Here is a 13832-nt window from a genome sequence, read left to right as displayed (position 1 = left end):
ACACAATGAAAGTCACTAACAGGCGCCAGCTTAGAATATGCAGGGAGTGGGACATTATATATATATATGTATTAGACGTCTATCCATCCATCCTAGTTTTTAGGCTATGTGCCCACAATCAGGATTTGCAGTGTTTTGGATGCAGTTTGTTTTCGCTGCGTCCATAACGCTGCGTTGTGCAGTACAAGCGCAGTGGAAGGATGTTTACAAATCTTCTGCCCACGTCACTTCTTTTTTTCTGCAGCATAAACTGACCTGCTGCGCGGCTTCCTGAGCAGCAGCATGTCAATTTATGCTGCGGAGACTAAAGTGTTCTTCGGAGGGAGAATAAAGTCCGCAGTGGCCCAAACCCGGATTGTATATACAGGCAGCTGCGTTCTCCCGTGGACAACACACATCTCTGCAGGAGGGCTGGCACTGCGTCCTAGACACAGTGTTGCCAGATTGTGGGAACATGAGAAACAAGGAGGGGATGCACAGCCTAAAATGGACAAAGGAGTGCTGCCATATGTGCGAGAGCAATATGTATACAGAGAAGAAAAAGACACATAAAATAGGCGCACATCAAAAAGCAAAATGAAGGATCATATCATAATAAATATTTTTATTGGGTCAAAAATAGAAATAGAAAAAACACACAATTTAAAAACCATTAAAAGGACAAACAAGGCCTTAAAATGTCAAAATATGGCTACAGGATAATATACCGTTTGACACAGCTGTATGAAAATATATCAGGAAATTTCCAAAAGGTAAAAAATAGCCGTGTCAAACCTCCAATTGATGGAATTTAGATCTAAAGTAGGCATGCAATGTAAACAGTATGTATATCAAAGACCCACACTAGGCGAAATAGATAACCATGAGAGACAAACACTGCACTGCAAAAGATATATGTATACTCATTCCAAGTGGTGATTCCTATTAAGCAAACACATGGTATAATAGGAAAACATCTATACAATGTTTAAATAACAAGGGGTATATATCATATAATAATTAGACCTCAAGGTAATGGATGGCAGGTACAATGTCAATTGGACCAAATGAGAGAGACCTGAGGCTTGTAATGTAACCCAGTCTAGCATTAAGAACAGTGCGGCTGAACATGGTATACAGCATATATAAATATAATAAGGCAAAAAAGGTATAAAACAACCAATATAGATAGATTTAAGCCATATAACCTGCTGCCAGCAAAATAATGCTAAAAAAGTGAGTCAATCAAGAATGGTAAATCATGTCCCCTGTTGTGAAATCGTGCCAGAGCACAGAGAATGGAAAAAGGTAAGGGGATAGAGAGACTGAACAGACCCTCAGGATGGAAAGAGGTCAGAATGGCATAATTACCAACCGGGCCCGGTATGGTAAAAAAAATGTCCGCATGCAGGAATGGGAGGATGGTGGAGCAAAAAGAGGTAAGATGAGGCCATGGAGGAAAGCCCCACGCGTTACGCTGGCAAACAGCTTCGTTAGGGGAGATAGATTGTGGGAACATAGCCTAAAAGTGAGATATTTGCAGCTACAGCAACATTTTTGTGAAGTACCTGTAGATTCAAAATTCTCACGATACCCCTGAATAAAGTGCTTGAAGGGTCTAGTTTCCAAAATGGAGTCACTTGTGGGGGTTTCTGCTCAATAGGTGCCATAGGAGCCCTGCAAATGTGATATGGTGCTCACAATTTATTTCAACTTTTACAAAATTCAAATCATGCTCCATGTCCTACTGTTTGTCCAAACAGAGGGGTTTTTTTGCCACATATGGGGTATCACTGCGCTCAAAAGAAATTAAATAAACTGTGCTGTCCATTTTTTGGTATTTCCTCTTGAAAAAGTGAGGAATTTGGTGCTAAAGCAACATTTTTCTGAAAAAAATTAAAATTGTCTCTATGACTACCTAAGGTTATCAAATTCTATGAAGTACCTGTGGGTTCAAATGCACACTATACCTCTAGATAAAATCCTTGAGGGTTCTAGTTTCCAGAATGGGGTCACTTGTGGGGGAGCTCCACTGTTTAGGCACCTCAGGGGGTCTCCAAACGCAACATGGCATTCGCTAATGATTCCTGACAATTTTGCAGTCAAAATGGCGCTCCTTTCCTTCCGAGCATTGCTGTGCACCCAAACAGTTGATTTCCATCACATATGATGTATCAGTGTACTCAAAATTTATTGTGCAATTTCTACTATGGTGCATTTTTTCCTGTTACCTTTGTGGAAAAAAAAAAGCTATCTGGTTGAAGTAACAACTTTGTGGTAAAAATTATTTTTTTTTTATTTTCACGGCTCAACGTTATAAAATTTTGTGAAGCAGCTGGGGTTCAGGGTACTCACCAAACATCTAGATAAATTCCTTGAGAGGTCTGTTTTCCAAAATGTGGCCACATGTTGGGGAGATTCACTGCGTAGGCACCTCAGGGGCTCTCCAAATGCAACATGGCGTCCGCTATTGATTCCAGCCAATTGTACCATCAAATGGCACTCCTTCCCTTCCGAGCCCCGCTGTGTGCCCAAACAGTTGACTTCTAAACATTTAGATACATTCCTTGTGGGGCCTAGTTTCCAAAATGGGGTCACTTGTGGGGGTTTTCTGCTATTTACGAACCTTAGGGGCCCTACAAATGTGACATGGTGCCCACAATCTTTTTCAGCCAAACTTCCTTTCCAAAATTCAAATATTGCTCCTTCCATTCCAAGCCCTCCCATTTGTCTAAACAAAGGTTTCTGACCACATGTGAGGTATCACCGCGCTCATAAGAAAATGGGTAACAAATGTTGTGGTCCAATTTTTGGAATTACCTCTTGAAAATGTGAGAAAATTGATGCTAAAGCAACATTTTTGAGAAAAAAATGAAAATTTTCAATATGACTACGTAACGTTATAAAAATCTGTGAAGTATCTTTGGGTCCAAAATGCTCACTATACCCCTAGATAGAAGCCTTGAGAGGTCTGATTTCCAAAATAGCGTCACTTGAGAGGGGTTTCTGCTCTTTAGGTACCTTAGTGGACCTGTAAATGCAACATGGTGCCCGTAATCTATTTCAGACAAATTTGCTTTCCAAAATTCAAATATTGCTCCTTCTGTTCCGAGCCCTCCCATTTGTCCAAACAGAGGTTTCTTACCAGTATCGGTGTAAGATGGTGGTCGAGTTCCTATCCCTGAGGACACCAAATGTGTTCTTAAATATATACATGTGATAAGATATAAAGTAATGCTATCTATAAATGTATAGGGTAAGGTATTGTAATGTATAAGATGTAGCAGAGTGGAGAATGTTACTATGTAGAGGTGTAGCAGTATTAAGGATGTAATGTACAGTATGTGTATAGGTATAAGGTGTAATGTTATGTAGTATATAATGTATATTGCTTAATAAGGTATTATTAGTGTTACTAGAAGGTGGCCCGATTCTAAAGCATCGGGTATTCTAGAATTTATTGTGTAGTTAATGTATAATTTTTGTTCTATATATTAGATGATGTTGTGTGTAGTTGCCAAGTGTTTGTGTAGGGGCTGTAAATGTTCTGGGTGTTGTCTGGGTGTGGCGGGACGTGAGAGCGGTGTTGTATGTGTGTTGCGTGTGTTGCGTTGTTTGTGGAGCGTTGTGTGTGTTGTGCGGTTTGTGTGTGGTGTGTTTTGGGGGGAGGTATGTTTTGTGCAATGTGTGTGTTGTGCGGTATGTGCGTATATTTATGTATGCCGCGGTGTTTGTGTTGGGTGTTGTGTGTGTGCGGCGTTGTCTGTGTGTGTGGGTGTCTGTGTAGGGCGGTGTTTGTGGTTCCCAGTGTGTGTGTGTGGTGTGTTGTGCAGTGCGCGTGTGTGTGTGTGTGTGTGTGTGTGTGTGTTGGGGGGAGGTGTGCACCTCCCATCGTGCTCCATCCCCCATGCTGCGCACCCCCCATCGTGCTCCATCCCCTATGCTGCGCATTCCCCATCGTGCTCCATCTCCCATGCTGCGCACTCTCAAACGTGCTCCATCCGCCATGCTGCGCACCCCCCATCGTGCTCCATCCGCCATGCTGCGCACTCCCCATCGTGCTGCATCCCCCATGCTACGCACTCCCAAACGTGCTCCATCCGCCATGCTGCGCACTCCCAAACGTGCTCCATCCGCCATGCTGCACACTCCCAAACGTGCTCCATCCGCCATGCTGCGCACTCCCAAACGTGGTTCATCCGCCATGCTGCGCACTCCCAAATGTGCTCCATCCCCCATGCTGCGCACCCCCCATCGTGCTCCATCCCCCATGCTGCGCACCCCCCCATCGTGCTCCATCCCCCATGCTGCGCACCCATCGTGCTCCATCCCCCATGCTGCACCAGCATCAGCCTCTCTGCCCGCAGCATCAGCCTCTCTGCCCGCAGCATCAGCCTCTCTCCTCCCAGCATCAGCCTCTCTCCTCCCAGCATCAGCCTTTTCTGTCCCCAGCATCAGCCTCTCTCCTTCCAGCCTACCCCAGCCTCAGCCACCCCCAGCCTCTCTTCTCTCAGCCTCCCCCCTCCCCCTCCCAGCCTTCCCCAGGATCAGCCTAGCCTCCCCCAGCCTCAGCCTCCCCCAGCATCAGCCTCTCTTCTCTCAGCCTCCCCCTCCCAGCCTTCCCCAGGTTCAGCCTCTCTCCTCCCAGCATCAGCCTTTTCTGTCCCCAGCATCAGCCTCTCTCCTTCCAGCCTACCCCAGCCTCAGCCTCCCCCAGCCTCTCTTCTCTCAGCCTCCCCCCTCCCAGCCTTCCCCAGGAACAGCCTAACCTACCCCAGCCTCAGACTCCCCCAGCATCAGCCTCTCTTCTCTCAGCCTCCCCCCTCCCCCTCCCAGCCTTCCCCAGGATCAGCCTCTCTCCTCCCAGCCTCCTCCAGCACGCCGTGCTCCTCTGCCGACACTCACACACCCGATCGCATACACTCACACACACACACCCGATCGCATACACACCCGATCGCATACACTCACACCCGATCGCATACACGCACACACACGATCGCATACACTCACGCGCTCACACTCACAACATCCGGAGATACCATATGCTTCTGGCCATGTGATCCTCCGGCAGGTCCTGGAAGCTCACAGCACAGTATCGGCGCCGAGAAGCAAGCGATATCCCAGGATGTTGTGAGTGTGTGGATGCGATGTGATGTGTGTGTGAGAGTGAGTGTGATCTGATGTGTGTGTGTTGTTATGTGTGTGCGTGTGTGTATGTTCCGCCGCTGCAGGACCTTGATGCGCTGGTAACTATGCTACCATGGTTACCAGCGTATCCCGTCCCCCGCTCGCACGGGAGCCCACACCAGCATACGCCGGCCAGCCCCAGCAATGCGAGGGTATGTGTCGGCTGGGTTTGCGGCGTACGCTGATGTGGGCTCCCGGGGGTACAGTACTCACCTGTTAGTCGTGGCTCCGTGACAGTGTCGGTTCGGGGAATGCGTGGGGGGGCGGGGCCAGAGCTAGCGTGCATTGCGTGAGGGGGGCGGGCGTGGCCGAGTTGCCAATGCCTGCAGGGTGCCGGGGCGAGAGGCCAATCTGTGGGGGGGGGGACGGAGCCTGGGCGAGCGGCCGGCCAATCCGTGTGGGGGCACAGCCTGGGCGAGTGGCCAATCCGTGCGGGGGGGCGGGGCCATGGCGAGCCCAGCGGCCAATCAGCTTTGTGTCACCGTAAGGACACAATTTTGGAGCAAGACAGACAGACAGAATAAGGCAATTATATATATAGACTAGAAGGTGGCCCGATTCTACGCATCGGGTATTCTAGAATTTACGTATTGTGTAGTTCATGTATGATTTTTGTTTATATATATATATATATATATATATATATATATATATATATATATATATATATATATATATTTATATATATATATATATATATATATATATATATATATATATATATATATATATAGAGAGAGAGAGAGAGAGAGAGAGATGTTGTTGTGTGTAGTTACTAAGTGTTTGTGTAGGCGCTGTACATGTTCTGGGTGTTGTCTGGGTGTGACGGGGGGTGAGAGCGGTGTTGTATGTGTGTTGCGTGTGTTGCGTTGTTTGTGGAGCGCTGTGTGTCTGTAGCGTTGTGTGTGTGTTGCGCGGTTTGTGTGTGTGTGGTGTGTTTTGGGGGGAGGTATGTTTTGTGCAATGTGTGTGTTGTGCGGTATGTGCGTATATTTGTGTGTGCCGCGGTGTTTGTGTGTTGGGTGTTGTGTGTGTGCAGCGTTGTCTGTGTGTGTGGGTGTCTGTGTAGGGCAGTTGTTTGTGGTTCCCAGTGTGTGTGTGGTGTGTTGTGCAGTGCGAGCGCGTGTGTGTGTGTGTGTGTGTGTGTGTGTGTGCGCATCAGCCTCTCTTCTCTCAGCCTACCTCTCCCAGCCTCCCTCCTCCCAGCCTCTCTCAGCATCAGCCTCCCTCAGCATCAGCCTCCCCAAGCATCAGCGTCCACCAGCATCAGCCTCTCTCCTTCCAGCCTCCCCTAGCATCAGCCTCCGCCAGCATCAGCCTCTCTCCTTCCAGCCTCCTCCAGCATCAGCCTCCCTCTCCCAGCCTTCCCCAGGCTCAGCCTCTCTCCTCCCAGCCTCCGTCCTACCAGCCTTCCCCAGCATCAGCTTTCCCCTCCCAGCCTCCCTCAGCATCAGCCTTCCCCAGCATCAGCCTCTCTCCTCCCAGCCTCAGCCTCTCTCCTTCCAGCCTCCCCCAGCATCAGCCTCTCTCCTTCCAGCCTCCCTCAGCATCAGCCTCCCCTTCCCAGCCTTCCCCAGGATCAGCCTCTCTCCTCCCAGCCTCCTTCCTCCCAGCCTCCCCCTCCCAGCCTCCCTCAGCATCAGCCTTCCGCTCCCAGTCTCCCCCAGCATCAGCCTCCCCAAGCATCAGCCTCCACCAGCATCAGCCTCTCTCCTTCCAGCCTCCCTCAGCATCAGCCTCCCGTTCCCAGCCTTCCCCAGGATCAGCCTCTCTCCTCCCAGCCTCCTTCCTCCCAGCCTCCCTCAGCATCAGCCTTCCCCTCCCAGTCTCCCCCAGCATCACCCTCCCCAAGCATCAGCCTCCACCAGCATTAGCCTCTCTCCTTCCAGCCTCCCCCAGCATCAGCCTCCCCAAGCATCAGCCTCCCCCAGCATCAGCCTCCCTCGTCCCAGCCTCCCCCAGCATCAGCTTCCCCAAGCATCAGCCTCCCCAAGCATCAGCCTCCCTCGTCCCAGCCTCCCCCAGCATCAGCCTCCCCCTCCCAGCCTCCCCCAGCATCAGCCTCTCCTCCCAGCATCAGCCTCTCTCATCCCAGATCAGCCTCTCTCCTCCCAGCATCAGCCTCTCCTCTCTGTCCCCAGCATCAGCCTCTCTCCTCCCAGCCTTCCCCAGCATCAGCATCAGCCTCCCCCAGCATCAGCCTCTCTTCTTCCAGCCTCCCCCAGCATCAGCCTCTCTCCTTCCAGCCTCCCCCAGCATCAGCCTCCCTCTCCCAGCCTTTCCCAGGATCAGCCTCTCTCCTCCCAGCCTCCGTCCTCCCAGCCTTCCCCAGCATCAGCTTTCCCCTCCCAGCCTCCCTCAGCATCAGCCTTCCCCAGCATCAGCCTCTCTCCTCCCAGCCTCAGCCTCTCTCCTTCCAGCCTCCCCCAGCATCAGCCTCTCTCCTTCCAGCCTCCCCTTCCCAGCCTTCCCCAGGATCAGCCTCTCTCCTCCCAGCCTCCTTCCTCCCAGCCTCCCCCTCCCAGCCTCCTTCAGCATCAGCCTTCCCCTCCCAGTCTCCCCCAGCATCAGCCTCCCCCTCCCAGCCTTCCCCATGATCAGCCTCTCTGCTCCCAGCCTCCTCCAGCACGCCGTGCTCCTCTGCCGACACTCACAGATCCGATCGCATACACTCACACACACCCGATCGCATACACTCACACACACCCGATCGCATCCACTCACACACACCCGATCGCATCCACTCACACACCCCCGATCGCATCCACTCACACACCCGATCGCATCCACTCACACACACAGACACTGACGATATCGCACATACGCGCTCACACTCAACATCCGGAGATACCACATGCCTCTGGCCATGTGATCCTCAGTCAGGTCCTGGAAGGTCACAACAGCACAGTATCGAGGCCGAGAAGCAAGCGATATCGCCGGATGCTGTGAGTGTGTGGATGCGATGTGAGGTGTGTGTGAGGTGTGTGTGTGAGAGTGAGTGTGATCTGATGTGTGTGTATGTTTGTGTGTGTGCTGTTATGTGTGCGCGTGTGGATCTTCCGCCGCAGCAGGACCTTGATGCGCTTGTAACCATGGTTACCAACGCATCCACACCACTCCCGTGCGAGCGGGGGCCGGGGGGGGGAATGGGGGGGGGGGGGGGGAGTACAGTACTCACCTCCGTGACAGCCGTGTCAGTTCGGGGAATGCGCGGGGGTGGGGGGGGGTGGGGGGGAAGTACAGTACTCACCTCCGTGACAGCCGTGTCAGTTCGGGGAATGCGCGGGGGGAGGGAGGGGGCGGGGCCAGAGCTAGCGTGCATTGCGTGAGGGGGGCGGGGCGTGGCCGAATTGCCAATGCCTGCAGGGTGCCGGGGCGAGAGGCCAATCTGTGGGAGGGGCGGAGCCTGGGCGAGCGGCTGGCCAATCCGTGTGGGGGCGCAGCCTGGGCGAGCGGCCAATCGGTGTGGGGGGGGCGGGGCCATGGTGAGCCCAGCGGCCAATCAGCTTTGTGTCACCGTAAGGACACAATTTTGGAGCATGACAGACAGACAGACAGACAGACAGAATAAGGCAATTATATATATAGATAGGTATGCAGCTGAAAAGTTAAATCTGCCCAGTGACAGAGGTGACCGTTGGGATTCTAGGATTAGCCAATAGGAAAAGAGCTACTGCTGAGGGAGAGAAACGGTCGCTGTGGAAACGTCAGTTAAGGCCCAGCCTGTGACAGGAACAAACCTCAGGTCTGAGGAGCAGCAGAGCCGCATGATATGGGTCTCATGAAGAGAGGGAGACCATGACATTGAATAGTGTGACAAAGGAAAAGGGGGAACTGAGAAAGAGAAGATTACTGTGACACAGAGTGATCTAGTGGAGCTGGGTCAGCGCACTGACTGAAGGAACAAGTGACAGAGAGACTAGTCCTGGTGCAAGACAGAGCAGGACAAGGAACAAAGTGAGTGTCTTAAGCAAGTGTCCCTGAGAAGTCTTCAGTAGCTTATAGCTCGGTCCAGCCATATTGGCGATACCCCTCTAGGAGGGAAAAGAGTTGCGACTCCTCGAGGAGAATGACTTCCAAGGACTGTTATGTAGTACTAGGCTGGGTAGTGAAGGGAAGAAAAGGCCTTATGGAGGTTGGAACGACTAAAATGAATGTGTGCCTAATGATTCTCTGTGATATTGAAATGTGCAAGAAGATTTGTGTCCGCCATCTTATGTATGTTGTGGTTAACAAGTTAACGTTCACTAAAACAATGTTTTTTATGAACTTGTGGTCTCTCTCAATGAACTGTGTACCATCTGGTCCTGACCAGCCAAAACCACCGGCAACATGCGGCCTGCCAATGCATATAGCCTCTGGAGTGAAACACCACACACCCAGCCAGGACCTCCATTTTCATGTAGCGTCCTAGGGTGCGACAGACGATTGCCTCGCCCACGACTACCACCCCGCGCCACATTACAGTTGGCTTAGTCGGCATGATCAGGCCTTAATTCAGAAAAACCAGCATGAAGTGGAGAAAGCTCGGTCCACAGTGAAAACTGCAACCATTCTGCGGTCAAAAATGATGCCAGGCATAGGCACTAAGATGGCGGACAATGGCACAAGTTTAAAAGAAGACCCCACCCATACTGGGTGGCAAGAAAGTGAAAATGCGCCAAGGTCCATGGAGCCGTCAAAACGCTTTGCCTGCAGGAGGCGGAACCATGCCTGGAGATGCCAGCCTGTGTTGAACAGTACCCGCCCCCGGAGGGCACGATGGAAGACGAGACCCCGCCTACCACAGAAAGCTGATGGAGAAAGGACGGCAACTCGAAAGAAACAAGCAACTGAGCCAAAATAGTCTCCACCCTAGAAGGAGTCGGTATATTGAGGTCCATGTTGCACCCGTTGTGCCCTGGAACGGAGGAACAAAAATCCAGGACTCTTGTTGGCCATAGATGCCTGAAAGTTTGGTTTGTTTTTCTCATTTACTCCACTGCTGGATTAAAGGACTGTGTGCTGTGAGTGGATTCACCCTTCACCAAAGACTTTGCCTTTCCAGCCTGGACTCTGTCCCCATTGCCCTCGTGGACTCAACCAGCCCCCGAGATGGGCTCTGCCCAGTCCACTCTGGACCCTTCCCCCATGACTTTGCCAATCTTTGGGTAGAGTAGGGTGGAAGCCTGTCACTCTTCTCAGGTTGATGACAGGTGGACTGTTTTTGAGGGGCAAGGGAGGAGAGGAAACAGATGACTCGATGTGCCTGCCGAGTCCAGTTTGAGACTTTACCCCGTTTTCAAGTTTCAAGGAAGGACTGCAACATGTGAGCCCTTGGGACTTTTGGGCTATTGTTAAATGTTTAAAGATTGTGCCCTCATCTTGTGTTAGATGGGTGAAGACGACTAAGGCCTACTTCTTTAAAAGAACTTGAACACTTGTTCCAGGGTCCCAATCCAGTGGGACCAGGGTTGTACCGATCCGAGAGAGGGGAGGACCTCTTTAGTACTGGGAATGGAGGGTGTCATTTTAAGCATATATGTATGCCTGTTTGGTGTCTTACAGGCCCAGATATGGTCAGGGACAGCCATGTTCAAGAGGGGAGGAATGTAAGATAGTGGTCGAGTTCCTACCCCCTTTAGGTAAAATTTTATTATTTGCTTTATTTCATTCCACATTAGTTCCTGTGAAGCACCTGAAGGGTTAATAAACTTCTTGGATGTGGTTTTGAATACTTTGGGGGGGAGGGGGGGTGATGCAGTTTTTAGACTGGTGTCACTTTTGGGTATTTTCTGCCATCTAAGCCTCTCAAAGTCATTTTCAAACATTTTGCCAAAATTCAATTTTTTTCACAAAAAATATGGTCAAAATTTGGTACTAACATGAAGTCCAATACGTAACGAAAAAAACAAAATCTCAGAATCACCGGAATCTGTTGAAGCTTTCCAGAGTTATAACCTCAAAGTGACACTAGTCAGAATTGCAAAATTTGGTCTGATCATTAAGGTGAAAATTAGCTCCGTCACTAAGGAGTTAAAAATGCCAGCTCAAGGAGCAAAAAATAAGCCATCACTGAGCCCCAGATCCTGAAAAATAAGAACGGGTCTTGGAATATGGTGATGAAAGGACAATTTTTTTTTTTTTCACAACTTAGTTCCAAACTAATAGTTTTACTTTTATCTATGAATTCATACTGACCTGGGGAATCATATCAGTTTTACCATATAGTGAACATGGTAAATTAAAAACCAAAAAAACTGCAACTGAACTATTTTTGCAATTTCACCACACTTGGAATTTTTTTTCATGTTTTATGGTACATGTGGCAAAATGAATGGCGTCATTCAATAGTACAATTTATTCCACAAAAAACAAGCCCTCATATGGCTATATTGATAGAAAAATAAAAAAAAGTTATGGGTCTTGGAACGAAAGGGAGGAAAAAATGGAAAATCTCCAGGTGGTAAAGGGGTATCACGTGGAACCCAACAAAAAGTTTGTAATAGGGCCCTTCCACACCCCCAACTAGCATGTCATTTAGGGCCTTGTCTTCTCAGGTGGACATCTCAGTTGAAAGCTTGCTCTCTAACATCATTTATTTTATTTTTAAAAGGTATCACAACTAAAAGATTTTAATTTTGTTTCACTGAGAGCAATCAATCAGCTCTATGGCATGAATGCAATCCCACCTTCTGCACACTAAGGGGTGCTTCACACACAGCGAGCTCGCTGCCGAGATCGCTGCTGAGTCACACTTTTTGTGACGCAGCAGTGACCTCATTAGCGATCTCGCTGTGTGTGACACTGAGCAGCGATCTGGCCCCTGCTGCGAGATCGCTGCTCGTTACACACAGCCCTGGTTCGTTTTCTTCAAAGGCGCTCTCCCACTGTGACACACAGATCGCTGTGTGTGACAGCGAGAGAGCAACAAATGAAGCGAGCAGGGACCAGGAGCCGGCGTCTGGCAGCTGCGGTAAGCTGTAACCAAGATAAACATCGGGTAACCAAGGTGGTTACCCGATATTTACCTTAGTTACCAGCCTCCGCCGCTCTCACGCTGCCTGTGCTGCCGGCTCCGGCTCTCTGCACATGTAGCTGCTGTACACATCGGGTTAATTAACCCGATGTGTACTGTAGCTAGGAGAGCAAGGAGCCAGCGCTAAGCAGTGTGCGCGGCTCCCCTACTCTGCACATGTAGCTGCATTACACATCGGGTTAATTAACCCGATGTGTACTGTAGCTAGGAGAGCAAGGAGCCAGCGCTCAGTGTGCGCGGCTCCCTGCTCCCTGCACACACAGCTAAGCGGTATGCGCTGGTAACTAATGTAAACATCGGGTAACCATACCCGATGTTTACCTTAGTTACCAGTGTCCGCAGCTTCCAGACGCCGGCTCCGTGCAAGCGCAGCGTCGCTTGCACGTCGCTGCTGGCTGGGGGCTGGTCACTGGTCGCTGGTGAGATCTGCCTGTTTGACAGCTCACCAGCGACCATGTAGCAATGCAGCAGCGATCCTGACCAGGTCAGATCGCTGGTCAGATCCCTGCTGCATCGCTAAAGTGTGAAGGTACCCTTAGGCCGGCTTCTCACTTGCAATTTTCTCGCAGTAGTGCAATGCGAGAAATTCTCGCATTGCACTCGGACACATGTTTATCAATGAGGCAGCTCCCATCTGCTAATTTTTTTTCTCAGTCCAAATCGGACTGAGGGAAAAAGAAAAAAAAAAAAAAGAAAAAAATCGCAGCATGCTGCGTTTTGGCGTTTCTCGCGCGAGTCTCTCCAATGCAACTCTATTGGAGTGGGTAAATAAACGGATGCCACACGGACCGGCACTCACACCATCCTAGTGACATCCGTTTTTCTAAATACATTTATCACTTGTTTCACAAAACACTGGAAATGAGTGAGGTCTCACAATGTCAGTCTCTCCCTCTCGGTCTCTATTCTCTGTCGGTCGGTCTATCCCTCTCCCCCCCTCTCTCATACTCACCGATCACCAGCGCGGCACTGCACGGCGTTCACACTGCTCCGGCGGCTTCTCTTTTGAAAAAGCCGGCCGCTCATTATTCAATCTCGTATTCCCTGCTATACCCGCCCACTGGCACCTATGATTGATTGCAGTCACACGCCCCCATGATGAGTGACAGCTGTCTTACTACAACCAATCACAGCAGCCGGTGGGCGTGTCTATATAATGCAGTAAAATAATTAATAAAAAAAATGGCATGCAGTTCCCCCCAATTTTAATACCAACCAGGGTAAAGCCACACGGCTGAAGGCTGGTATTGTCAGGATGGGGAGCTCCACGTTATGGGGAGCCCCCCCCAGCCTATCAGCCAGCAGCCGCCCGGAATAGCCGCATCCATTAGATGCGACAGTTCCGGGACTGTACCCGGCCATCCCAAATTGCCCTGGTGCGGTGGCAATCGAGGTAATAAGGAGTTTGTGGCAGCAGCCCATAGCTGCCACCAAGTCCTAGATTAATCATGGCAGGCGTCTCCCCGAGATACCTTCCATGATTAACCTGTAAGAATTAGAAAATGAAGACATACACCAAAAAATCCTTTATTTGAAATAAATAACCAAAAAAAATCCTCTTTCACCACTTTATTCAAGTCCCCAAATACCCTTCCATGTCTGACGTAATCCACAGAGGTCCCGCGACACTGTCAGCTCTGCTACA

The sequence above is a fragment of the Anomaloglossus baeobatrachus genome, chromosome 3, assembly GCF_048569485.1.
Source record: "Anomaloglossus baeobatrachus isolate aAnoBae1 chromosome 3, aAnoBae1.hap1, whole genome shotgun sequence".
Classification (NCBI taxonomy): Eukaryota; Metazoa; Chordata; class Amphibia; order Anura; family Aromobatidae; genus Anomaloglossus; species Anomaloglossus baeobatrachus.
The sequence above is the reverse complement of the archived record's forward strand: the minus strand, read 5'-3'. Positions refer to the sequence as shown.